Source organism: Rhinolophus ferrumequinum, chromosome 10, assembly GCF_004115265.2.
Source record: "Rhinolophus ferrumequinum isolate MPI-CBG mRhiFer1 chromosome 10, mRhiFer1_v1.p, whole genome shotgun sequence".
Lineage (NCBI taxonomy): Eukaryota > Metazoa > Chordata > Mammalia > Chiroptera > Rhinolophidae > Rhinolophus > Rhinolophus ferrumequinum.
Genome location: NC_046293.1, coordinates 83,625,600 through 83,652,878, shown reverse-complemented (window position 1 = coordinate 83,652,878; position 27,279 = coordinate 83,625,600). Strand labels below are relative to the sequence as shown.

The 27,279-nt window shown below is 37.3% G+C and overlaps 1 pseudogene; it reads left to right on the top strand.

The window, feature by feature from the left end:
* The first annotated feature begins 2,487 nt into the window (after positions 1–2,487).
* Positions 2,488–3,486, top strand: LOC117028865 (nucleosome assembly protein 1-like 1; annotated as a pseudogene).
* The last annotated feature ends 23,793 nt before the right edge of the window (positions 3,487–27,279 follow it).

Sequence of the window (27,279 nt, the reverse complement as noted above, 5' to 3'; positions counted from 1 at the left end):
TGATTTGAAAATATGCATCAGGGGCCTTAAAAATACCTGTCTCCTTCCAACTACAATAAAAGTGCTGTTTATTTTAATGGACACCGTCTTTTCACTGGTGATTTAGTAATTGGGGAAGAGTACTGAGAATGATTACGGTGTCAAGTGTAATATTAATGCATCGACTTTATCTTTTGAGTTTCTGTAGTTCTTACCACAATGATTTGGGAAGGATGAGGAGTACTGAAGTTAACTAGAGTTGTCCCTTGTCAATAAAGGGCTCTTTGTTTCAACTCTGTTTATTCCGTGACTTATTAATGGGATGGGGATGTTTTTGTTTGTTCTTACTGCTACCAAATAAAACAATATTGCAATACTTACTGAACGGGTGCTTGTGAGGAACAAATAAAGACGAGTGAGAAAGTACTTTTTGGACACTGCAGTTCCATACAAACACACAGTGTTACTGAGGTATTGTCGTATAGTTCAGATCCTTCAGATTCCTCACTGGCTGAATTTTTACACTGGTCCTTTTGTAATCATGGAAGCACAATGTACATCTGAATAAAGAATAGAATAACCATATCAGATCCACATTTCTGACCATTGCTCGTGCCCCACGTCTCCTCCTGAACTTAAATTAGCATGTTGTTCCATTGACTTTCCTTTGTGTTGTCGGGAGGAACTAAAAACTGTTTCTTCTGAGTAGAAACAGCACAAATCAAAACAATTTAGAATAAAACACAGAACACTGATAAATCTTAAAAAATAGGTAAGTTGAGAGCAGTAGTTTTCAATGTACACTTCCTGCCAGCAGCAGCAGCAAAACTCAGGGACAGAGTGACTTTCGTGGGCCAAAGTCACTTGTCTTCATGGGCCCCTTGCGTCATTAAAAATAAATAAATAAATAAATAAAATTAATATTTCGAGTCTATGTTGATGTAAAGATGAATATAGTCCAGGTTGGAGTCATTATTATATATTCACTGTTGTTATGTTAATTATGAGGTCTGACAATAAAGCTCGCGAACTCATCCTAGACAAAGTGCTACATACCTCATTGCTGAATATCACTAAGGTCACCTTCAAAGTACTCCCGGTGGAAAGCTATGCACTGACGCCAGCACCTAGTCCACTCTTCAAAGCAATTTTGGAACTCTTTTTTTTGGAATGGCCATCAGAGATGTCGTCGTATTACCCTTGATGTCCTGAATTTCATCAAAATGTCTTCCTTTCAATATTTCCTTTGTCTTTGGGTAAAGAAAGAATTCATTGGGGGCCAGGTCAGGTGAGTGGGGGGTTTCCAATACAGTTATTTGTTTACTGGCTCAAAACTCCCTCACAGACATGTCGTGTGAGCTGGTGCATTGTTGTGATGCAAAAGCCATCAATTAGTGGTGAAAAATTCAGGTCGTCTAACTTTTTCATAAAGCCTTTTCAGCATTTCCAAATAGTAAACTTAGTTAACTGTTTGTCCAGTTGGTACAAATTCATAATGAATAATCCTCCTGATACCAAAACAGGTTAGCAACATCATTGCAGGCAGTTCACGAACTTTATTATCTGACCTCGTATTTTCTTCTGATTTTAAAGGAGATTAAAATCAAATGCTTTTCATGGGCCACTAAAAAGACAGTGAGCTATAGGCACTATGCCTACTATGCCAAACAAATAAGTTGGTCCTAGAATAACCTGAGAACTTGGAAATGCAAATTCTTGAGCCCCACCCTGGACTTAACCAGAAACTCAGCAACGTGTGTTTAGACAAGCCCTCCAGGTGATGCTGAACCACACTCAAGCCTGCTAACGACTGGCACAGAGAACTCAAAGCTAGATAAGTAGAACCTTACTCTGTAGAAGCTAAAAACTCTCCTGATCAACTTTAGGTTTTACTAACAAGGTAGGCAAATGATGTCCTCTGTTTCAGGTCTGTTTTCAGAGGTGAGGACGAGTAGTCATTCTTTTGACTCTTTGTCACATTTGGCTTTATCACATAGAAGATGTTTAAAGCCTTGAAAAACAACATCATGCAATGGATCCAACCACTCAGATTTTAAGTTGTTATATACCAGCGAATTTATCTTGAGAGAGAAAAAGTTACATACACTCTAGTTACAGTCTACACACATCTATATAAAATGATATGTGTGTTTTAAAAATCACTGCAAAGTCACACAATAAAAACCACAGGCCTTATGAAGTTAGGGCACATCAATGTCATTGATGCATTTAAAAGAGAGAGAGAGAGAGAGAGAGAGAGAGAGAGAGAGAGAGAGAGAGAGAGAGAGAGAGAGATAGGCACCACTTTTTTAGCGCCATCTGCTCGCTGTGTCGCCTCCTGGTCCTCCCACCTTTCCCTGAGTCACTGCCTGCGCCATTTGGCTGCCTGGCTCCTGGTCTCCATGTAGCCACCCCACCTGTATTTGGCATTCTTACAACATGACAGACGTTGACAACTTGCCTAAGATGATTAAAAGATGAGTGAATGCTTTCAAAAATCTTAGTAAAATGTGCACAGATAGAAGCCAAGTTCTATGAGGAAGTTCATGATCTTGAAAGAAAGTACGCTGTTCTCTATCAGCCTTTATTTGAGAAGTGATTTGAGATCATTAATGCAATTTATGAACCTACAGAAGAAGAATGTCAATGGAAACCAGATGAGGAAGATGAAATTTCAGAGTTGCTGAAAGAAAAGGCCAAAACTGAAGATGAGAAAAAGGAGGAAGAAAAGGAAGACCCCAACAGAATTCCTGAATTTTGGTTGACTGCTTTTAAGAATGTTGACTTGTTCAGTAACACGGTTCAGGAACATGACGAACCTATTCTGAAACACTTGAAAGATATTACAGTGAAGTTATCAGATGCTGGCCAGCCTATGAGGTTTGCCTTAGAAGTTCACTTTGAACCCAATAAATATTTCGCAAATGGAGTGTTGACAAAGACATGTAGAATGAGGTCAGAACCAGATGATTCTGATCCCTATTCTTTTGATGGACCAGAAATTATGGATTGTGTAGGGTGCCAGATAGATTGGAAAAAAGGGAAGAATGCGACTTTGAAAACCATTGAAAAGAAGCAGAAACACAAGGGACGCGGGACGGTCCATACTGTGACTAAAACAGTTGCCAATGACTCTTTAATGTTTTTGCCCCTTCTGAAGTTCCTGAGAGTGGCGATCTGGGTGACAATGCTGAAACCGTCCTTGTTATAGACTTTGAAACTGGTATAATCCCAAGATCAATGTTATACTTTACTGGAGAAGCTATTGAAGATTGATGATGAGGATGATGATGGAGAAGGTGGAGAAGCAGATGAGGAAGGGGAAGAAGAAGATAACGGAAATGATCCAGACTATAACCCAAAGAAGGATCAAAACCCAGCAGAGTGCAAGTGGCAGGGAAGCTGCTGGCCGACCTCCTGCTTCCCTGGAAAGGATGAATTATCATCTTTTGCCAAGCCTATTTCACATTTCTTGTTGTTTGTTTTTGTTATTGCAGCCTACAATGAAAATGCCAACTATAATTTTAGTTCTCACCAAAAAAAAAAAAGAGAGAGAGATAAGAATCTAATAAAAACAGCAACCCAGTTTTCTCCATCTTAAATGGTTAATAAACGTAATAAATGCAAATACTCCGAGTATTATGGCATTTTATCTCAAAAGGAACGTAAAGGTCTCTTGTGAAAGTGAGCATCAGAAGGACTGCAGCTTGTGAGTCACTGTGAAATGGTAGAGAATTATCTGAGACGAGACAGAAAGTTGTAACACTAGGTGTGGATGATCGTAGCTTATGACATACATGATAAAATAACTGCTGGTGGATGTTTGAGGTGTGTGCCTGTGTGCCTTTTGTGTATTCATATGCAGCTTGGTTCATCTGGTGCCATTTTCTGCATTTAGGTAGTGTTTCTCTCACATGAAATCATCCATAATCAAATGCAAAATTTGCATTATGCTCAAATCGTTCCTTACTGGAACAAATTCATACCCTCAGACAAGCATTTCAGCATAGCTGACTCTGTGTGTGTGCGTGTATAATGTTATAGTTTCATATATGAACACATATATGTGTTCATTCCTACATCTGAAAGCTAATCCTGTGAGTTCAATGTCATTGTTTTATGTACAACATTAAGCAAAATGGATGAATAAGAGATTGTGTGTATCTATTTATGTTAATAAATGATAAATCCTATTAGACATAATAGTGCATTACTCAAATATGATCCTAAGAAAATTAGTTTGTATGTCAATCCAAACATTTCAATTGCAAATTTGATCAACATCTGTATTTATTAATTCTAAGGAGTGACTGGCAATTAGATTAGCGTTTTTCTTAATTTTCCACACTGGAAACAATTGCTTTTATTTATAATTTAAAATTGAGACACAAAAATAAATGTTTCTAGGTTCTTCTAGTGTGACACAGTTCATGGCAGTTCTAATCTTTGCCCCAACAATTGTTTTAGGAATCCAATACAGGCAGTCCTTGCTTTTCATGATTCTAAAATGCACAAATTTCAGTTACCATAGTTTAGTTAAAATACCAATCTCCCACCAACATGGTTCAAATTTTGGTTACCATGGTGTGTTAGCTATGAGGAATACAATAAAGTCAAAACTTCACTGCCCACTATTCAGTCCCCAAAACAAATAACAAAATCGCTTCACACCACTTTTTCCAAAATTTATCACTTTATTGGTCAGCACGCTTCTGCTATTCAGTTTATGTCTAGATAGAAAAGCAAAGGGTTGTGTAGCCTCTTTGTTCCCCAGTGATAAATCCATGTAGGCATATTTAAAAAACAAATAATTGAAAGAGGGAATTGGCCCAGAAAGATGAAAATGCAGCAAAGAAAGACAAAGTGGTAATCCTGGAAGTGAATTTTAACCTTAATGTAAATGGAGTTATAGCAGAAATTAGCTAACCATGGGAAGGTCGACACTGCTGCAGTTGAAAGGCTCTAAAAATGTAGCCAGAAGAACTTAGTGAAGGCAACTTGTCAACATAAATGAGGAAAGTAATTGTGACAAAAGGATGAAGGTGTCCCAGGGGATGAAATAGCAGCAAAAATCTTCACATTATAAAAACAATATCAGAGACATTTCATGACAACGAAAGTAGAAAAGATAAAATGTTGAAAGGTGTGTGATGATACTTGCTCCATATTATAAGGTATACGACAAGAATAAGACAAGTACTGTTGAAACTACTCTTGATAAGTTGTTTTTACAATGAAAGAAAACACCTTACTTCTCAATATTTCTAATGCTTTAAATTACAGTATACTAAATAAATGTTAGTTTTACTGCTTTTTAAATTTCCTTATACATGTATAACCAACAGTAGATAATGTTACATTAACAGTGACATTAACAGTAATTTTAATATTTTACAAAAGATATTAAAGGTCACATTTCAGCTTGCACGGTTATTTTTACCATCCTGTACTATGCATAGGGAAGAGTGTCTGTATAACCCATAGAAAATGTGAATTTACAGTTATTTCTGTACTGTCAACAGTAATGATAAATTTGATAAGAAGATGTTAGTTTTTTCAAAAACTAGGATAATTTTGTGTTGCCTATTGCCGAAAATCCATCCAAAGTCACTGGTCTCATTTTCATGTAATTACCTATTTAAACAATATCTGAGATTCACGTTGCACATTAATTTGAAACCCATTTGAACTCCTCTAAGGCAATCAGTTATTTTGGTGGACCAGAGCAGGGGAGAGCAAGGGTGTGAGGAAAGCTGTGCAGTTATCGAAAAGAATTCTGTCTCATCGGGTCTGTGAAGTCTTGGAGGCAAGTCAACCAACGTTCACTGAATTTTTCAGTTAAAAATATTTAGTTAAAATCAATATTTTGATAGTGTGTTGAATGATTTTGAGATAGTTTTTACCACCTGTGAAGAATAATGTCTGATGTAAATAAGATAGACGTTTGTATCATCTCCTTAGCAATAGGACATTATATCATGATTACAAAAAGGAAAAAAAAATTAAGCAAAACTAATAGCTTTGCAATAATTCTTTATGGATGTTTTGTAAATTACCATTAATCTACCTTGGGCTGAGCTAGTATCAAGAAAAGTGCTACCAATTGGGGATTTAAGCATTATCTTTGTAATAATTACCTCCTCTGCCTATATGCATAATTTAGAGATCTAGTAGTTCCCTTTAATCAGTGTGTAAGTAGGATTTTCAGACAGGTTATTAATTAGATTTACACCAATTGCCATCCTCTGTATTTCACATTGAAGGCTCGATGCTGACTTTTACTTGGAAGTCAAGTTCAATTGGAAAATAATAAACCTTTGGAGTACAAGCTCTATTTGTCCCACCAAACATTGACTGTTAGTATGTGATTCAGCACATTTTACTACACTGAGATTTAGGAATTTCTCTTTTTTACTGTTGTTTACTGCAAGTAAATGTTTGTATTCTCTGTGATTGTGCCTACATTTACACAACAAATAAATAATCCGGAGCAAAACAAAATATTTCATTAATAAATCAGTTGTTTATTCTATACAAAACTCAAAAATCAGCTTGATTTTTCTCCTTTTTCCCTCTCACAAAATGACAGCATTTTTTACTGAAATGATTGAATTACCATGTGTTTTGACATTGTGTAGACATCCCTCCAGCCAACATTAAGCAAAATGTTATAAGAAACCTAAAACTCCAATAAATTATTCAAAGATCTCTAAACTAACTCGTTTTTATAGTGTGAATGATTGATTGAAATTTGTTGGGATTCCAGAAAAACCAAAACCATCTCAATGAAAGCAATGCATGATTTGAATATTTATAATATAATTGGCAACTCTGCGACACATTTGCTTTAACAGAAGCAATTGAATATAAAATAACAAAAATAGAGAATTGTACACAAGAGTGTGGGAAGAATAGGCTGAGAAAAATAGAAGTGGAGTACGTTAAATTACACTGTTTATGTTTCTGTAATATTTTCATCAGGGCTGATTAACAGAGAATTTTCAGAGTGTTCCCTCTATAAAACGCACTTGTATTAATATGATAGTCTATTAGTAGAAAACTAACTGTGATTTTGAAGAACCAGAAGGAAATTATGACTACGTCTATGTAAAGCAGCGCACTTAGACGGGGTCCTCTCAGGAAACATCAGAGGCTAATGCTTGCCATCAGCCTGCCTGTCCTGCATGGCACCATTTTGATACCAATGGAATGGTTAGTAGCGGCAAACTGTGACGTGCACATTGCAGCTGAACAAGCCAAGTGGCTGCTCCCTCTGAGTCATCAGATGTTGAACACTGTTCCATGAGGAACAGAGAGGGCATGGCACTCTCGTAAGTATCTACGATGTGCCAAATACTCTGCCACTCGTGGTCTCCCTGTTATTTTATGAGAATTCTTTACACCAACCTTAAGTAACATAGCTACTCTGCTCATTTTACAGATGAAAAAAATTAACACTCAAAGAGGTTATCTTATAAATAAATCTTCCAAAGAGAAAGTTGAATGAAAAAACCAAGGTACAGAGGATGTCCACAGGAGAATAAATTTCTGTACGTTTTTTTCAAAACATGCCAAACAATAATACATATTGCTTAGGCATAAATACATACATAGTAAATGTTTAAGGGTATGGGTGGGAATGAGAAACACCAAATTCAAAATGGTCCTTTTTCTGGTGGAAGAAAATGGGGTCAGAGTGCACAGGGGGTCTTCCACTCCGTTTCTGTTTTATTTTTAAGCTGAGAAGTGAGCATATGGGTAATAATCATTGTATCATTTCTTATACATTTTTTGTTTGGCTGGAATATTTTGTAAAGATTTAAAAAGTAAAAAAGAGGTTCAGCAACTTGCTGAAAATCACACAGCTATTAAAGAGGAGGCAGAGCTAGAGTCGACCCTGAGTCTACTGACCCTGGAGGCTGCGTACTATCTGCTCTGCCTTACACATTGCATCCGCTGGACAATGCCTTCGGAAGGAAACACAGTTTATGTAGGAATGAAGGGATTGATCGGGAATCTCCCTGTGACCACACACACCAGTGACTAGTGGTGGAGTAGAGAGGAAGAAACCAAGTGGGCCTGTGTTTTGTAGTGAAGAAACCCATGCCACGCACAAGATGATAAAAGAAAATCACAGGCATCCCTTTCTTTGCTACATTCAAACTGCCCTAGAAAAGGGAACAAGATGTTATATATATTTAAAAAAAAAAAAAAAAAAAAAGCTAGCTTATTACCCACTTTAATATTGTAATGAAGCTAAGCAAGTAAGCTGTAAAATTCCATCACAGTCATATAATTCTTAGGGATAATGTTTTAGGAATAACTGAATGCTGGTTACAAAATTAATTTGTGGTGCACTTATAAGTTGCTGCTATATTAAAGTTCTTAAAATTGACTTCACAGAATGCTTCTCTTCTTCCCGTTCCTCCCTCCCAATCACTGCTATAGTTCCTAGAGAACTATGCTTGAAACTGGGCCTGGGAAACATATATCTTTGCGTATTTTACTACACACTAGAGATTTACTATCTCTGACTCAACTAATCAGTATATTCCTAGCACCTGGCATAGACCCTGGCACATAGTAGGCAGTCAATAAATATTTGTTGAATTGAACATGACAAGTATTATCTATGATTTGCATTATTTATTTTTTCATGGGAGGAGGTAGAGTATAGTTATTAAGTCTTAGCAAGAAGTCAGTGGTTGGGAAGAGGCCAGTGGAGTCATTATACCTCTCGGGATTCCTTGCTCACTACTTATGGTACTTTGGGAAAACTACTTAACCCCTCTAAATCTCAGTTTCAACTTCACAGAAATTGGAATAATATTAATGCATCTCGCTTAAGTTTGATGTGAGAATTAAATGAGATAATACCCCTCAAGTGCTTAGAATAGTGCTAGGTACATAGTAAGTGCTCAGTAAATGTCAGAATTATTCAGATCGTTTTTTTGTTCCTGATAGATAACCTTTGTTTTTATGAGCAAGGTAGCAAGGTAGACAGCACAGTGTTTATGTCTCATCGCTCTCTGAATAGGTTTAAAAAAAAAAAAAGAACACCCAATGGAGACACTCATCTTTTTTTTCTTATTAAAATTTCTCTTTCTCAGCAGCATAGTCACCATTCACCTACTACTGTAGAAGAAAAATGACTTTAATCTCAAAGGCAACATTAAAAATAGGGAAAAGAAAACAAATCAATAAAGGCAAAGGTCATAGAAACAGATGATTCTAACATATAGCAATGTTCTTGTATGTTGGGGTGATACACACAGGTTTTAAAAGAAATACGCAAATAAATGAGACATCTGGAAGAGAAATTACATGATTTAGATACCAATATTCAAACAAGCTATACGTCAGTTTTTAAAGAAATCATGCAACTGAAAAGCCTTGAAATAATTAAAAAAAAGTCCAAATACTTCATTTTCTAGCTATATATTTTCCTCTCCATAGGAAACATATTAAATACTCCCATGCACAAACACACAGACATACAGTCTCTGTCACACACACACACACACACACACACACACACACACGCCCCAAACCAATTCCACCATGAGACTGTAGAGGTTGCTTTAAGAAAAAATAATGTGATGGCAAGCCTGAGTTTAGGGTAAGCATATTATTCTTATTGCCCCTGTTCATCAGATGTGGCCAATGTCAGTCATTAGAAAATATTTGTTTTCATCATCTTCAGGATTTTTAAAATGATAGTTTATATATAGGAAGAAGTTATAGAAATTTGTCACTTAGGGTAGCAGCTTTGAAACCTTTTTTTCCATGATCCTCCATAAGCAGTGCATTTCATTGCAACCCAGGTTTTCTTTATTTCATTTTTTAAATGTTAGTTCTGAGCCAGTAAGCTTATTTTCATAATCTACTAATGGGTCATGACCCACTGTTTGGAAAACACTGTCTTAGGATGTTCTGTTCAAACTTTCCCACTGAACTATCCGGAGCAGCAGGGGAAAGGGAAAGTTTTTGGGGGATTAGGGGAAGAGGTTGAGAGAAGGAACATGACGGCCTTGCCCAAATGCAAAATTTCTTTGAAGTTTCTTTATTTCACCATGAAGATTTACCCAACTTTGGCAATAGACATCAAGCAAGCCCATTCGTTTTTCTATAAAAGGTTTTACATCTCCCGGAATAATAAAAAAGATGCTCCAGGGACATGCTGTGTTATCCGAGGGCTACCTCTTCTGCTAAGGATATGCACATTCAGTCTGCAACACAGGCTGTCTTGGATGATAAATTTACCCCCAGATTGTAAGTGAATTTATCACAGGCTTGGGGCCTTTTGACTGTCTGACAATCATTCAGCACAGGTCAGGTGGATGATCTCATCGAGAAGATGAGGATATTCCCCTTTAGTCAATGGACACATGTCTGACGGTGGGCTCTTGGCCTTTCTCTAGCACCTCCGAGCCTGGTGGCAGAAAGGTGAGAGCCTAATGATGACTCAGACCTCATTAGCCTGCATCACACAGGGGGCCTGCAGGCAGCTGCTGTGGCAGGAAGTGCTCAGGCAGTGCTAACAAGGTCGCCCTGCAATGGGCTAAGAAGAGTTGGTCATGACAAGCCAGATGATGAATGTGGAGCCATGGAATAATCGTTTTGAAGGAAGAACATGTTAATTCTTCTTTTTCCGCGCAATTGGTTTGACAGCAGCACGCATCATCCTCTCCCTGAATCAGCCATCACCAAGATCACAGTGGGCCAGTAGGAAAATAAAGGAAAGAAGTAAATAAACCAAGTGAGGGAGAACCCTTGGCATTTTTTAATGCTTCTCTTTCTTTCTTGGTATCCAAGGAACCCAGTAGCTGTTTGGGATCCAAAGATGAGATGAACTGATATAGGTACTGGGTTTTCTCAAAGAGAAACTGAAAGCTCAGACTTTTTCTTTGTGAAATCACACCCAGAAATGTGGTTTTAGGTATATACAGGTTAAAAACAAAACAAAACAAAACAAAACCTCAATAGAAACTCAAGAAAGATCTCCTTGATTGAACTATAGCTACAGCTAGTTGTAGATACATATATATATTGATAGAAATAAGCAATGGGGCTTAAGTACAAAACTTTGTTTCATAAACTCAAAGTGGAAGATTGCTGCAATAAACCATTTAGATGTGAGTATAATCTCTCTGTCTCTGTCTCTCTCTCTCTCTCTCTCTCTCTCTGTCTCTCTCTCTCTCTCTTTCTCTCTCTCTCTCTCTCCTACTATGCTGGCTATTATTCCCAACTGTAAACCAGGTCCTATAACTAAGGTAGATTTCGGCAGAATGACTTACTTAATGTAGTAATAAAAAGGACCCTGCAATTTGAAAAGCTGAACTCCTTCTGTTTAAAGGAACAAAGGATTTTCTTTCTTTCATCATTAGAAGAATAAAGCACACGTGTGGAAATCTGGCCTTTCAGGAATTTTAACACTGTGTTTCTCTATCTGAGGACATAGTAATGAATTCCAAGTTGAATAAATTATTTCAGGCAGAAGTGTCCACTGTAATATTTAATTACTATCAAGAAAAAAATACTTAGGTTGGCTTCTGGATTTGAACATGAAGTTATAAAATAGAGGGACATGAATCTTTTTGCCTTCTGCAACATTTCTATCTTCCAGACATGTTAAAATCCTGGATTCAAAATACATAGTCAAAAATGTTTCATCAGAAAATGTTTTTTTCCTAATATATAAAATTTAAAAGTCAAATCAGGTGTTAAAAGATTTAAAAGATTATTGGATGACATGTACTTGTAAGTATACTCTTGCATGACTTGTGAAATATAGTTAAATGACATGAAAATAATGACGTTTATAAAACATTAGTTTGGGTTTTTATCAGGCAATATGCACACAGGTAGGAGAGGAAAAGGCTATCACTTTTGCCTTTTCATCCTAACTCCCTTTCTATACATGGCCTTCCCTCTGACCAGACAGTCTCACAGCCATTACCAGCCATCTACTAAGATTTTTAATATCTAGAAAGTAACTGAACCTGTATAGATTACTGCTGTGCAGTAAAGGCAGATTTGAAGCTGATTATCAGGAACATTTGCATGTCCTAGAAATCACCAGGCTAAGTTTTAAAAAGTATGTACTTTTGCTTTTATATAGCATTTTCTGATATATTCACTCATTTTATCCCCACAACAATTATGTGAAGCAAGAAATATCATTCCCATATTTTAAATAAAGAAATTGAAATGCCAAGTTATGCTGTTCTCCAGGCTAGGTGATACCCCCTTTTATAACTATTCAAAGTACCTAAAAATATTCTAAGTCCTTATAGCATTTACCACAGTCATAATTAATTAAAAACGTTAGTCTCTGTGCCTGGACTGTGAACTTTCTAAGAGCAGGGACCTTGTCTCCCTTGTTTATCATTAAATTTTGAGCTCCCCAAAAAAAAAAAAAAAATTTTTTTTGAGCTCCTAGCACAATGCCTAGAACAGAAGTGATGCTCAAAAAATATTTCACGATTGAATGAATGCATGAATAACGTTTTCCCAAGTCCCACAGGAAATAATGGACAGAAACAAGATTTGACCCTCCATCTTCTACTGGAAATGCCTTGTTCCTTTGACTCTGTCAATGTGAGGGCGAACATAGTGTGTCTTCGTAACAGACTTTCAAGGTTCAGAAGCTGGAGCTTTGGATAACTAAATGGAAGCCGGAGAGCATACAGTTAGAGAATGTTCCTACACAAAGTCACTAGAGGTCCCAAATCATCCCTGCAGGGTTTTAGCTCCTGGCTATGGAACTCACCATCTTCTGCACATCTAAACCTTTAACAAAAGAGTTTTCTTCATAACTCTCTGTGTGTGTGTGTGTGTGTGTGTGTGTGTGTGTGTGTGAAAATAAGCATTTGGATTTTTTCTCAAATGTGTCCTGAGCATGATCTGATTCAGAAACATGCTCATATTTCTTAAATAGAAGGTTTTTTGAGCCATCCCAAACTGACTGAGAGAAACACTCAGTCCAGGAATCTACATTTATAATGAGTTCCCCAGGTGTTTCCACACACATTGAAGTTTGAGCCAATTTAGCGGTAGGGAGGAGGTGGTGAGCCGCTGTCCCTGGACTGGCTGCCCATACGCTGAAGTTTGACAATGGCTGAAGATGTCAGCCAGCGCAATTGGAATCCATCATGGAGAAAACTGAACTGCGTGGATTGTCCCACTGCCTTTTTGACATTCACACAGTTTGGGGGGCAATCCAGCTTAAGTGAATGAACCAGTAGAGAGAGAATCCATCATGTCTTCATAGATCCAAATGGCCCTCATCCATAACCTCTTCATCCCAGTTCCGATGGGCTTTACTCTTAGTCCCTCAGTGGGGCTTCTAATTGCCCATTGTCAGCCCTTGCTGTTATTTCACGTATGTTTCCAATCACATTAAAATAGTGTCTTATACTTGTCTTCCACAGAAGTAATGCTAATCATACCATAGATAGACAGCACATCTTGTTGATTATTATTCAGATAGCATAGCATAATATTAATATCTCAAAGTCTTATTGTTAAAAGGGATATATTTAAGGGCCTCGGTTCTAGATTTACTCTATACGGTTCAAATCCCACCCCTTCTCCTTAGAGCTCTATACCTCTATACCAAGTGACTTATTTATTTAGTTTCCTCATCTGTAAAATGAACATCATAATGTCTAGCTTCAAGGACTGTCATGAGGATTAAACAAAATATGCTCCTGAAATTTAATCAATGCTATAGTTTTATTATTTAATGATTACTATTGTTATTGTTTTAAAAATTATTATTATAAAGAATTTTAACTTATTATTAAAATATTTAAAATGTTATTATTTAAATGATCATAATTTATCAATAATTAAATTGTTGTTATTATCAGTATAGCTTAATGGTGGAGAGTGCAGATTGGAGAACCAGACTGCCTGGGTAGGAATCCTTTTTCTGTTTGGTATGAGCTTTGTGACTTTAGCAGTTACTCAATTATTCTTTTCCCTATTATTCCTATCTAAAAAATGCGGAAAATAATAGCACCTACCTCCTGGAGTTATGAGGTAGGTATTATGGAGTTATGAGTGTTACATCAATATTCTTAGAACAGTGCCTCTCTATGGTAAGCACTATATATGTGTGAGTGTGGGAACAGAGCCCCAGAGAGCAGTTTCCAGGCTCTCGGCCTCACGTGGAAAGGTGCTGGCTCAGGTAGTAAACGGCCATCAACTGTGATTGTATGGCCATCAGCTGTGGCTAGTTGGCCGTCAGCTGTAATCAGTGAGCCATTGGCCACTAATATAACTGCTGTGGCTACACCAGCAGGAAATGGGGGCTAGCAAGAAGATGGTGGCTGAGCTAGCAAGAGCGGATTGCAGTTAGCAAGTGAGGTGGGTTGGCAGAGACAAGTGGACAGCGGGTTGTGGACAGTGTGGCTCCTGCTTCCTGTGTCTCCAACCCAGCCGTCAGCGAGAGTATAGTGGTATGACTCCCCTACCTATGGCTCCGTGAGTGTTCCTTTTTGGCCTCACCATGTCCTGCGTTCTTATGTGGGGAGCGGGACCAGAGACCCCGCAAGACGCCCCGCACGACAAATGGCGCAGCGAGCAGGGTCCCCTGCACGACAGTGAGCTAGTACTGCTACTACTAAACTACTATTACTGCTATGACTCCTATTATAACTACTAGCACCACCACCACCACCATCACCACTACTGCTACTACCACAACTATCACTACTGCCACCATTAACACTACCACCACTACTACCACAACTAGTACTACTATTACCACTATCACTACTATTAGTACACCTGCTATTACTATTAGTGTTGTTAGAGTGAATCTTGCAACTATTCTCAAAACGCTTCTTGATTCAGCTTGGTCTGGGCCAGACCTAACTCTTAAATGAGCAATATTCTTAAATGAGCAGTATTTGTCAAACTATCATTCTGAATATTCATTTCCTTGACTCCAGAGCACCAACAGAGCTTTCAGAGCTCATGTGTGTTGCTCACCTAAATTCCAAGAGTAGTGGAGGTGAGAGAAGAGCAGCGCCAACAAGCACATTTGTACCAAAGTGAACTGAACCCTCTCTGGATTCTACTTCATCTCTTAATCCACCCGGGTGCTACCAGGTTGGCCCTTCGGCTCTGACTTGCTTCCTGAGACTTGGTAAACAAAGAGCCGTCCACGCCAATCACCCTGACCATGTGTATTTTGCAGCTTCTGTTTCCATTGAGTCACAGGAAAGGAATAAAACAGGGAGAAGTAGCACCTTCAGAGGGAGGACATGAGAGGGGCCCATCCCAACCAGGAGAGTGTCCTGGATTGGAATCCACACTCCTCTAATTATCATCTCTTTAATCTTAGGTGAGTCCCTTAACTTCTCTGAGATTTGGTTTCCTGATCTATAAAACCATTTGATTTAATTTGTACTTGATGGAATTATTGTAAAATTTTGATTAGTTAATTAAGCTAGTTGAAAGCTCATTGCAAGATGTCTGACTTTCAATAAACATAGTTAAATTTGAATTGAATCTAAACCCTTTGATAGCCAGCTTCCAGAAAGTTCTTCCTTTGCCCTTTGGCAGAACCTCTAGAAGAGGAACGTTGCCCACAAACACGCCCACATCTACCATCGTGGATTTGGATATGTATTTACATTTTCATCCTGTTTAATCCCTTTTCCAAAGAGACCTACCCACTCCTACTCCTTCTCTTCTACCTACCTCCTTTCTTCTCAGTTTACAGCTTCTTTCAGCCTTGCACCTCTGTATGTTCAGCCAGGACCTCTACCCTTCCTCATCCTGCCTCCACCCGTCACGGGACATCTAATTGTTCCTTTCTTACTTTGCCCTGGTAGGATAAGTATGTTCTATTGTAAACAAAGTCCATTATCTAGGCACAATGGGAAATGTCAAAGTAAAATGCACAGCTGCTGTCTATTGCAGTAGTCTTAGCCTTTTTTGTTCTCTTCAATTCCTGATCTTATAATTCCCATTCTTGGCACATAACTATATCTCCTACTGCTGTATGATATATGACTGTATCTATGTACTTTTCCACAAACACATTTTAGCTGTTCCAAAGGTGAAAAACTCATTTTTTTTTTTTTTTACCTATGGAACTGTACTTTGAAATCATTATATAATGCTTTTAACTATGAAGTTTTCTGTTAAAAAGCTAGTGGTAAGTAATAGTTAAAGGTTTATAGTTAAATCCATGAAAATTGAGTATGCAGGTGAAAGATGAAATATCAAGCAGTCTTTGGCATTATTTATGGGGATCCTTGGCTAGGATTTAGAATAAGAATGGACTTTTTCTCAGATGAAAGCCAATTTATTATTTTCTTTTAGCTATGGAAATAGTGGATTCCTTTAGCTAAGTAAATAACTTTAGAGAAAAATGAAAAGGTATGCTTCAAAGTGTATAGTTTAATATCATCAGATGGAATGTGTCAAGACAGAATTAAATGATGAATAATGTATTAATCTGATATATTATTTTGATGTTCCACAAAACTGAAATTATAATCTCTGATAGCCTGAGATGTTGCCTTCTTAGAGTTACTAACAATAAGGTTTGGTTTGATACAAAGCTCTTCATGCATGTCTTATTCTTTTGTTTCAACTTTTCTCATGAAGGAAACTGCTCGATTCTTTTTTCTCACATGTAGAGAAATCTGTATTGTTAGTTAATATATACTGCAAGTGTTTTGGGTCTGGAGCAGACACGTTTAATGCATGACAATCCCTACATTGTAAATGCTGGCATGCTAAGATGATCTTTAGCACTGTAAATACTGAACATTATGTCAAGTCTAGACTTGGCATCTGGCATAACTGGTCTCTCTCCACTCAAGGATCACCACTGATTCTGCTCCCAGAGCTGTCTTTAAAAATCAAAGATCATGTCAGTATGTCATTTAAAATCCTTTATTAGCATCAACAGTGTAGAGCATATATCTGTCAGCATGCCACCCTTCGCACACACCCACTGACCTATCTTTACCTTTCCATTTTTCTTTCCTACCACACTCCTGCTTTCAGTGTGATGTCCCAGCCCAACCCAACTATTTATGATTTCCTGAACACACAAAGTCTTTGGTTCCCATGCCTTTTCATTATAGTCCTGGAATGGTCCTTGATCACACACCCACCACCATCCACCTCCTTCTGATCAGTACTCAACTATCCTTCAATTAAAAAACAGCTTCTACCTTTAAGAGAAGGCACCTCTTGTCAGACAGGTAGTAGACTTGTTAGGGTTATCACTGTGTGAAGAGTGTAAATGTCCAATCACTATGTTGTCTAAAAAGAGAGAGAGAAGGCAACTTTTCTCTGAATCCTTTCCTAATTTTCCAGTCCTTGAGTAAATGATGTCCTTCCCTTCCTTCTCTCCTTCATGCTACTCCAGTGCATTAGAGCTTTGTATGTATCTCTATTATAGCACTTTACACATTGCACTTTAATTAATAGTTGGCCCCACTCCTTGACTTGTCTTATAAACTTACGTGAAAGGCTGTGCTCATTCATCATTGTCTTCCAAGTGAGAGACCAGCCAGCACTGAGTAGTCACTCAAAAACTATTTGATGAATTAATGGTCTATAGTTTTACCATCAAGGCTAGGAAATTAGGAACATTTTTACAAAATTGGAGCTGGAGCAACCTGACATGTACAATAGCAAATGAACAAAAATGAATGCTCCAAGGACAACCAACTTCTTCAACTATTGAAGGAGGGCTGTCAATTATCCGTTTTCACTAGGGATTATATTCAAGTTTTATGAATGTTTGAAAACAAGAACTCAGTTTTCTCTAGATTCCAATTAATTTGAATACTTAAATTTTATTAATATTAATTTTAATATTTAATATTTAAGACTCTAGGAACACTATATGTCAAAGATATCTCAATAAAGTTGTTAAAAAAATGAAGACTTCAAGAACAAATTCATAATCCATTAGAAGCCTATCAGTATACCATGCATTATATGAGAATGTGCTATAAACTTTAAAAACAAAAACTAATGTGTTCCATTTGTGAAAGCTGAGAATCGGCCTACAACAAGAAATAATAAAAAATCAGAAATGCATTTTTTAAAGGTAAATAAACCAGTTGTTTACTAGTTATTTTTGACTTTTTGTTAAGTATGGAGCCAAGTGCTTCCCTGTATAGGAGGCATTGCAACATTGTGTCTGTGAGTTTCCACTATGGAGTCAGCCTGCCTGGGTCCAAAATGCAGCTGTGTCACTTTCTATAGGTTTTAAATCTTGGATAAAGTAATCAGCTATCCATGTTTCAATTTCCTCATCAGTAAAATGGAGCTAAAAATACTACCTACTTCATAGGGTTAATGTGAGAATTAAATTGCAAAACCCACCTAAAGAACTTAGCAAGCAGTCAATTTTCAATAAATATCAGCTGTAATTATCATTTGCCTAGTACGAAAAAAAAGGATCAGTTTACTTAAGCAAAGGAAGATACAGAATGGCTCAATACCCTAAAATGTATTATAATGCAATAGAGTCAGCACATGGATTCTCAGAACCTGGTTAAAATTTTAGTCCTTAAAGAAGGGTTGGGAGGAACAGAATCGAATCCTTCTAGAATTCCAGGATGACCTAGCTAATTGCCCTCATAAAAGTACAGGAGGAGCCACAATGAACAGCTATGTAGTGAACACAGGACGGCAGCCTGACCCTGCATTGTCTCCAAGTTTAGTGGGTCCTACTTGGGTGCTTTCCTCCTGCTATATAGAAAAAGGGGTGAAAAATGGTAGAGGTAGAGGGTAGGCAAAATGGGTAAAAGTGATCAAAAGGTACAAACTTCCAGTAATAAATAATTCCTGGGGATGTAACGCGCAGCATGGTGACTATAGGTAATAATACTGTTTTACGTATTTGAAAGTTGCTAAGAGAAACTTAAAAGTTCTCATCACCAGAAAAAAAAAAATTGTACCTATGTGTGGTGACAGATGTTAACACTAGACTTAATGTAATCATTTCTCAATATGTACAAATATCAAATCATTATATTATATACCTGACACTACTATAAAGCTATATGCCAATTACATTTCAATTTAAAAAATTGGAAGATAAGAACTAGAAAGAAAGTTAGATTTCTAAGAACATTAACAGGAACAACCACAAAACATTTGTGCATTTCAGATATCATATAACTGGGATTCTTCCCAAATATGAGAAAATTCAGGGGTCTTAGGCATATTTCCAATTCTAAGGTGGGAGTATTTTTGTGTGTTATTTTGTTTTTTTAATATAACAGGCACTTGGGGATTTACTGTACTTTTCTCTCTACTTTTGCATATGTTTGACAATTTTTATAATATTTTTTAAGTCAGGGTAAAATGTAAATAGCACCACAACAGATTTATTTTTTTAATTACAAAAATGTTTCTACTTCTGAAGTTTGCATGAAATCAGATGGAATAGCTGGAATTTGACTTTTCTTATATAAAATCTACCTTTCTGTTCTTTTGCTTAGGTGAGAGGTCTTTTAATTTTTATTTTACTTTGAAAGCTAGCCCTTGGACTCCGGTCAATTTTCCTTTGTCTACTTGTTGCTTGTCTCTCGTGACAATTTTATTATTGTTGTTTCTGCTATAGTCTTGTGAAAGTGGCACCCCCAAGGTCTAACCACTACTGTCATGAAATTTTGGAGCTCTTCCCCATGGGAGCTGGTTCTGGAAAGGCCTTACCATTGTTGTAGACCAGTTTTAGAGGTTTTGATATTAGTGGTGTGAGATAGGTTACTTCTCACTCTGTTCTTCCAGAGGACCTAAAAGACAGTCTCAAGTTCTCTCTCCCCTAAGAACAGGAAGTAGTGAAATTTGAAGCCTTATCAAGTGGTTGATGGCAGATCCAAAAAACAAGGGCCATTAGCAAACAGCAAATTTAGACTCTCTGGCAGGGCTCCAGGAGCAAAAACAAGAAAATCCAGAAAGAGAAGAGTTTGAGCAACAATAATCAGGGATGAGTGAGTGGAGAGGGGCAGAAGGTACCAAATGCATGGTGATTTATGGTCTTTCCTTTGTACATTTTTCTCACAAGAATGGATTTCTTTATTTCACTAGCTCGCTACCACAGTTAGTTGGAAACACTTTCTGAGGTTTAACTAAGGATTCGTTAATTCCCTGATGCATTCAAGTTAAAATAAAACAAAATAACAACAAAAACTAAACATTCAATAAAAAAATTAATTAAAATTTCCTTGGACAATGGTGTAGACAATTCTCTCTATTTACACACTTGTCTTTATAGACTGAGAAAAAGTACCATTTGAATAAAAACTCAAAGGTGGAATGGGCCATAAATTTACCTTGCATAGAGAATTAAGTGGGCAAAGAAAAAAAAACAAAACACGTTTTTGCTTTTCTATAACTGCTCAACTCTTTCTCCTGAACCTTAACCCCACTGGGAGATGAGACAGATTTTAAATAATGGTGTCCCAATATGTTTCCATTCAAATAACTTCTTTTGAATGACTCACTGTATTTCAGGTAATGTCTCAGTCTTTCAGATTTTTCTTTGCTTCTCCTTGCTCATCCTCAAGATGTCATCTGTGTATGGGCGGGGAGGGTGGTGACAGTACAATTCGATAGACTTAGGGGGGACTTCTAATCTGCAGTTGTCAGAAGGTCTTCATAGGTTCCTACCATGAAGTTGCTAATCTGGTCTGGCTTCTGGATTATTATCAGCTGAGATAAGACTGGTTCCTCCTGGGTTATCATTTAGAATATATCTAAGTTCTGAGTGCAGAATCCAGGAGCAATGCGCCTGCATTCTGCGCTCTCATTGTTCCAACTACGGGACTCAGCTGATCCCCCATGCTCTTGGGACTTCTATTCACCTCATCAGGGCATGTGGGGAAATTTAAAGTCCCTGCACAGCTGCTTAGGCTACCAGCAAACAAGGGAACTATTTCAGGCTCATCTATTGAGTCACCTCCATCTATCATTACAGCATGCTGGACACAGCCCCGTGCCTCAAGCTGGGCTCTATCTAAAAATCTATAACCAATTTCCCTCAGGTTATCCTGATGAAGTAGTCCACAAAGATAGATGCTTTAAAGACAGCCTTACACATCAAAATGAATTTACATCAAAATGAATTTACCATGCTCTCCCTTGGTCAAGATTCTAGCCCAAGGGAAGAAATTGAGGCTAGGATTTAGGTGTAGATATCAGGTTTCTTTACTCTCTTTTGATTTTTACTCTCCTCCCATATACCATTATACAGAGTAGAAGTAGTGGACTTTCTCCTCATTCTTCTCTAGCATTGACTTTTCCTAAGTCACAGTACTTTTCTGCCTATGGATGCTAAACCTCACAGTCTAAATGGTAGAAGAGGCATTCTCACTATGCTCCAGAAGAAATTCCATGATCTAGTAGGCGAGACCTGCCTTTTAATATTAATGGTAGATAAGCGAGTTTAGAAATAAATCCTTTGCTCATTGCAAAGTCCTTCTTTTAAAACTCTGTCTTGCTAAGCACACTGAAATACTCTATTCTACATCTTAAGGACATCATATTTACTCCAACCTGTTCTTTGCATTCCTGCTATAACAATCCTAATTTTCCTCAAGGCAAATGGATCCCATTTCAGATAAGAGGAAGTTTTCATGTCAGAGAAGGCAAAAGAGAAATGCACAGCAATTCTGCTTTTCTAAAACAGGGTACTTTTTATATCATTTTTACGAATACTTTCCTCCCTCCTCTCTTTTCTCTCCTCTTCCCTTTTCTTCTTTAAATTAGCCAGATCCAGGAGTACCACCTCATTGTGATGTGTTTATTTGCTAAATATATTTAAAGTATTTGGGTAGATTTGCTCTCTTGATGCATTTGGGGAAAGGACAGTGTGAGTGGTTAAGTGCTTACTTCAAGTGCTGAGTCACAGAGAACTGGATTCAAATTCCTGTCCTAACACATCCCCTTGTGCAAATCATTTGCCTCAGCAAGCCTTTACTTACTCATCTTAAAAATAAAGATAACAATGTTTATATGATAAGACAGTTATGAAGATACATCAGGCATCTCAATCTTAACATGTCCAAAATTATAGTCTCAATTTTCTACCCTATAGAACTATGCCTCCTCTAACCTCTCCATCTCAATGAATGGCAATTCCTTATTTCAAATGTTCAAGGCAAAAACTTTCAAATCATCCTTCGCTCCACTATCCCTTTCATACCACATCCAAATCCTCAGAAAATCACGTTACTCTGCTAACTATATGTAGAATTTGACCACTCCTCGTCTTCTTCACCTCTAGCACCTTGGTCCAAGGAAAAACAACAATCACTTCTCAGTTTAGGTAATAGCAGATGGTGCATCAGAATACCTCAGTGTTTCAACACCAAAAAAGTTTGTTTTACACTCTGGTCAATAGGCAGCTGTCATCTAAGCAGCAATTCTGGGATGTAGCCTCTTTCATCCTTGTGGCTCTGAACAGTCAACCTTGGCATCAAAGCTGCAGAAGCAAAAGAACATGGAGAGTTGCACATGGGAGATTTTATGGACCAGGCCTGGAAGTGGCATTTGTCACATTACTCACAAAACATTAGTCAGAAGTCAGTTAGATGGTCATACCTGACAACAAAGGAGGCTGGGAAATATAGTCTAGCTGTGTGCCTTGGAAGAAGAGGAAACGGGTTTGATAAATAGTTATGCAGTCTCCATCACTCTCAACCTAGACAATAATTGCAAACATTTTCTAATTGGTTTTCCCATTTTCTCTTTCATGCTCTCACAATTTTTTTCTCAACATATCAACATGACGGTCCTTTTCAAACTGAATTCAGTTCATGTCCCTCTTTTGTTCAAAGCCTCCCAATGGCTTGCCGTATCTCTCATTTATTCCAAAGTTCTTATCATGACATTGAGGCTTTATGTGATTTACTTCCCACCCACCTCCTTGATTAATTTCTTAGCATTCTCCCCACTTGCTTGCTCCACTAGAGCCACACTGTCTGCCATACTTTCCCTGGAATATCTGTATTTCCTCCTCCCTCCGCCCAAAGTACTCTTTCCCTTAGATATTCTCAAGGCTCTCTCTTGTACTGCCTTCAAACTCCAACTTCTTAAATAGCCTTTGTTGAATTGCCTACCTAAGATGACACTCTTACCTCTTCTTTCTCCATTCCCTTTTATATGGCACATAACAAATTACGTATTTGTTTCTATGCTTTAGTGTCTCTCTTCCAAGATAGGATGTCTTCTCTCATGGAAGAAGGAACTTCGTTTTTCCTCCCAGCTTTTTGTACTAAGAGAGTGGATGGGACATGGCCTCAAAAAACATTTATTGTTATTATTACTATTATTATTACTGAAAAAGTGAATGAATGAGCAAGTGAATGAATTGTTAAGCACACAGCCTGGTGAAAAGTAATCAATACATAGTAGCATTGCTGTGACAGCAAGTTTTTTGGTTAGATTTAAAAGAATACTGATTTGTTTCTATTTATTCATGTTTGGGATTTTAGGATTTTTTTTTAAATGTGCAAATACAAGATTAATTTATTTCCCATGTTCTCATCATCCTTAACACCACTGTCTCTATTTTTCCAACTTTTAATCTTTACATCTTTTCTTCAATACACTATTATGCCCATAGAATGAGGTAGAGGGGAGACTATAGACAGAGAAAAAAATGAGAATAATTTATAATTCAACATGGTGCTAAAAGTGAAAAAGAAATGTATACAACCACATCCTGTGCTAAAACGAACTAGTACGATATTTTTTAAAAAAATCATAACCAAATGTAACCATTTTTGTTTGGTTAAATGAATTTCAGTCAAAATTGTATGTATAGTTCCTTAAAGTAATAGCAATCTCTATGACTGCAGATAAGATGAGATAAACAAGACTCTTCATTTTCTTTTACATTATACAGGAAAAAAAATCTCAAAGCATTTGCAAAATATCTCAGACTTTCATTAAGTACTGTGTTCTACCCGAAAGAGTTTGTATAAGGGGAAGAAAATCACAACCCTGAGAATAGTCTAATCAGGGGCCAAAGGTAATTCAGCAAAAGAAATTCTAAACTGTAAAAAATATCCTAAAATGTGATTTTCAACTAGCTCAAACATGAGCTTTCACATTCTCTGACTATGTCTTCAGAAATGACACTTTTTATTCCTCCAATAATTGGGACATCAAAGGGTAATTTGAGGCTACTCCGAAAAACTCAGTGTCTGATTTTTTAAATTGCTAAACTAATTACTGGTACATAAAGAAAAATTACTAGATACCACTGAATTTTTGACAGGTAAAAAACATTCTTAAGAAACTGTGACATTCAGCGTTTTGATATTCATCTTACAGCTTTCTTTGTTCGGAAATCTCCAAATCTGTTCAAATCGGTGAGGTTTTTTATTTGTGTGTTTGTAGGTGGGCGGGTAGGGGTGAAAGAGTAGTTGAGAAACCTTTTGCAAAGTCTGCTGTTATATTGTGAATATATATGATAAAGTAAGATATGAATAACAATGATTTTCAAAACACTTTGAAGCTGCTACTTCTAGGGCATAGTACTTTCAAAACAAGAGGTCGTATGCTGAGAAACCACAATAACCTTCTTAGGTCCCCTGTGGACCAGACATTCAGCTGCTCCATCAACTGTCCTCAGGCAATGGCAATGGGAACCACCTTACGCACACCCAATGTCTTCTCCAGTTCCTCCAACTAAATGATGGTCAAGCCAAGTTGAAACTGCAGAGCACCATCTTAAGATGGAGTCAAGGGAGGCCAATAACAGACATGCAAGGTTGGGGGGTGGGAGTCATAATCATGCAAGGATCCATTCCAGAGAGTTATTGGTAAGTTAGGGACAAAAGTCTAAGGCTGGAATGGTGGGGACAAGTTGGAAAGCAAACTTGGGTCGAGTTGATTTGGAGCTTTTGGAGTCAGAGAGGATGCAGGGTAGCAAGACAGAGCTTCCCTTGCCTGGGGATAATAAAGATAATGCCGAGAGGGAGGAGGAGAAGGGAGGAACTGGGGGGAGTGGGCATGAACACGTGGTGAACACAAGAACTTACTAAATGTTTGCCTCCAAGTGTGGCCTTGTGGGTCACTTGTGCCAGAATCCTCTGGAAGTATGTTTCAAACACAGATTCCCAGGCCCCACTCTAGACCTCCTGAATCATATCGCTGGAAGTGGAGCCTAGGGATTTAGACTTTTAATATGCTTCCCAGGTGTCTTAGGCACTTACATTTGTACGCTAAGTTTTTCTACCTGTATTGTTTTGCTTAAACCTCCAACAGCTCTATGAAGCCTATATTATTATTATTATTATTATTATTATTATTATTATTATCATCATCACTATTATTATTGTCATCCCCTCCCGAAATAGGAAAGTGATTCAGGGAAGCTGACTAACCCACAGCAGAAAGTATATAGGTGGCAAACTCAGAATGCAAACTCAGACGTTCTGATTCCAGATCCTGTGATTCTTAATCATTGTGTCCTCCTTAGACTTTTTCTGTAAAATGGCCACATCATAATCATTTAAGGTATTGTTGGCTGTATGGTCTGTTGCAACTACTCAGCTCTGCCATAGACAATATGTAAAGAAATGGGTGTGGCTGGGTGTTCCACAAGAACTTTACAAATAAAGAGCCTCGGATCTGAGGATACGTGCTCTTGACTCAGGATGGATTTTCAAACCGTAGTGTTCAGAACAGCAGCATGCTGAAAGCTTGTTAGAAATGCAGTAGCTTGGCCTGTGCCAGATTGCTGAATCAGAATCGGCATTTAACAATGTCCCAGGTGATTTTTATGCACATTAAAGTATGAGACCCCCCTACTGCAAGACATTTTCAAAGGACTTTCCCCCAAAATGTCTTTAATTGCATTGGTTGTACCTCCTTTCAAGTGTATGAACTCAGCTTCTGAGAATGAATGTGCTGGGTGCCTCCCAAAAAAGTTTTAAAATCAATAGTACAAATATTTAACCAGGAAAAAAAAAATCTTTCAACTGAATTCTAATCAATTACTCTTACTAGTTCTTTCATGTCTTTATTTTTTGCATCAGATAGTCAGTATTCATCTCCAAAAAGTGAGAAAAGAGTGGAAATGGGATAATTATTTAACTTTATATTTGGTATAAACTTAGAGAAAAGTTGCATGGATAGTATAAAGTACTCCCCTATTCCCAGATTAATCAGCTTTTACATTTTGATATAATTTGCTTCATTATTATATCTCTGTATAGATAGAAAGTTATTTTTTTCTTTCTCAAAACCATTTGAGAAATCATGTCCTTTTACCCCTAAATACTTCAGTATGTATTCCTTAAGAATAAGATCATTTTTTTACATAACTACAGTCCAGTTATCAAAATCAGGAAATTTAATATTAATATACTAGTGTTATCTAATCCACAGTATATATTCAAATATATAAATTTTTCTATCTAAGGTCATTTATTGTACTTAGTTGTCATGTCTCTTTAATCTCCTTTAAACTGGAAGCATTCCTCAGCCTTTCTGTTTTTTGACCTTGATATTTTTAAAGAGTACATGCCAGTTATTTTCTAGAATGCCCTTCAATTTGGTTTGTCTGATGTTTCCTCATAATTAAACATAGGTTATGCATTTTTGGCAGGAATATCACTAAAGTGGCATTGTGTTCTTCCTGGTGTATCATATCAGGAGGCACATGCTGTCACTTTGTCCCGATGTTGGTGATACTGGCTTTGGTCACTTAGTTAAGGTAATGTCTGCCAGGTTTACCTACTGCAGAGTTACTAATCTTCACTTGGTAATTAATAAGTAATCTATATTACTTTGAATGTATATAAACATCCTATTCTTTACCACTAGTTTTAGCATTTACTGATGATTTTCTAACTCTACCGTTCCTTCTGTATGGTTGGCATTCGACCGCAAGGAAGAGGCTGTCCCTTCTTTTCCATTTATTTATTCATCTATTAGCTTATATCATTAGGAACTTGTGGATTCTCTGAGACAATATTTGCATCAGTCAAAGTAATCTTAATGCACACTGAAGTTTGAGAACCAACATTGGGATGAAGAAATTGATGTCCAAAGAGATTATTTAGCTTACCCAAAGTCAGAGAATTAGTGGAAGACGAAAACCCTCTCTCCAAACCTAGCATTTTCTTCATGTTGGTGATCTCCAAATCTGGAAAGTGAACACTTACTGGATCATCTAAAGGTGAATCACCTGGGAGATGTGTTAAAATGCTGCTTCGAGGTGTCGTCTCCAGAGACTGTCATTGACATTGATATGTCCTGAATAAGGCCTTGCAGGTTGTACCGGAAAAAAAG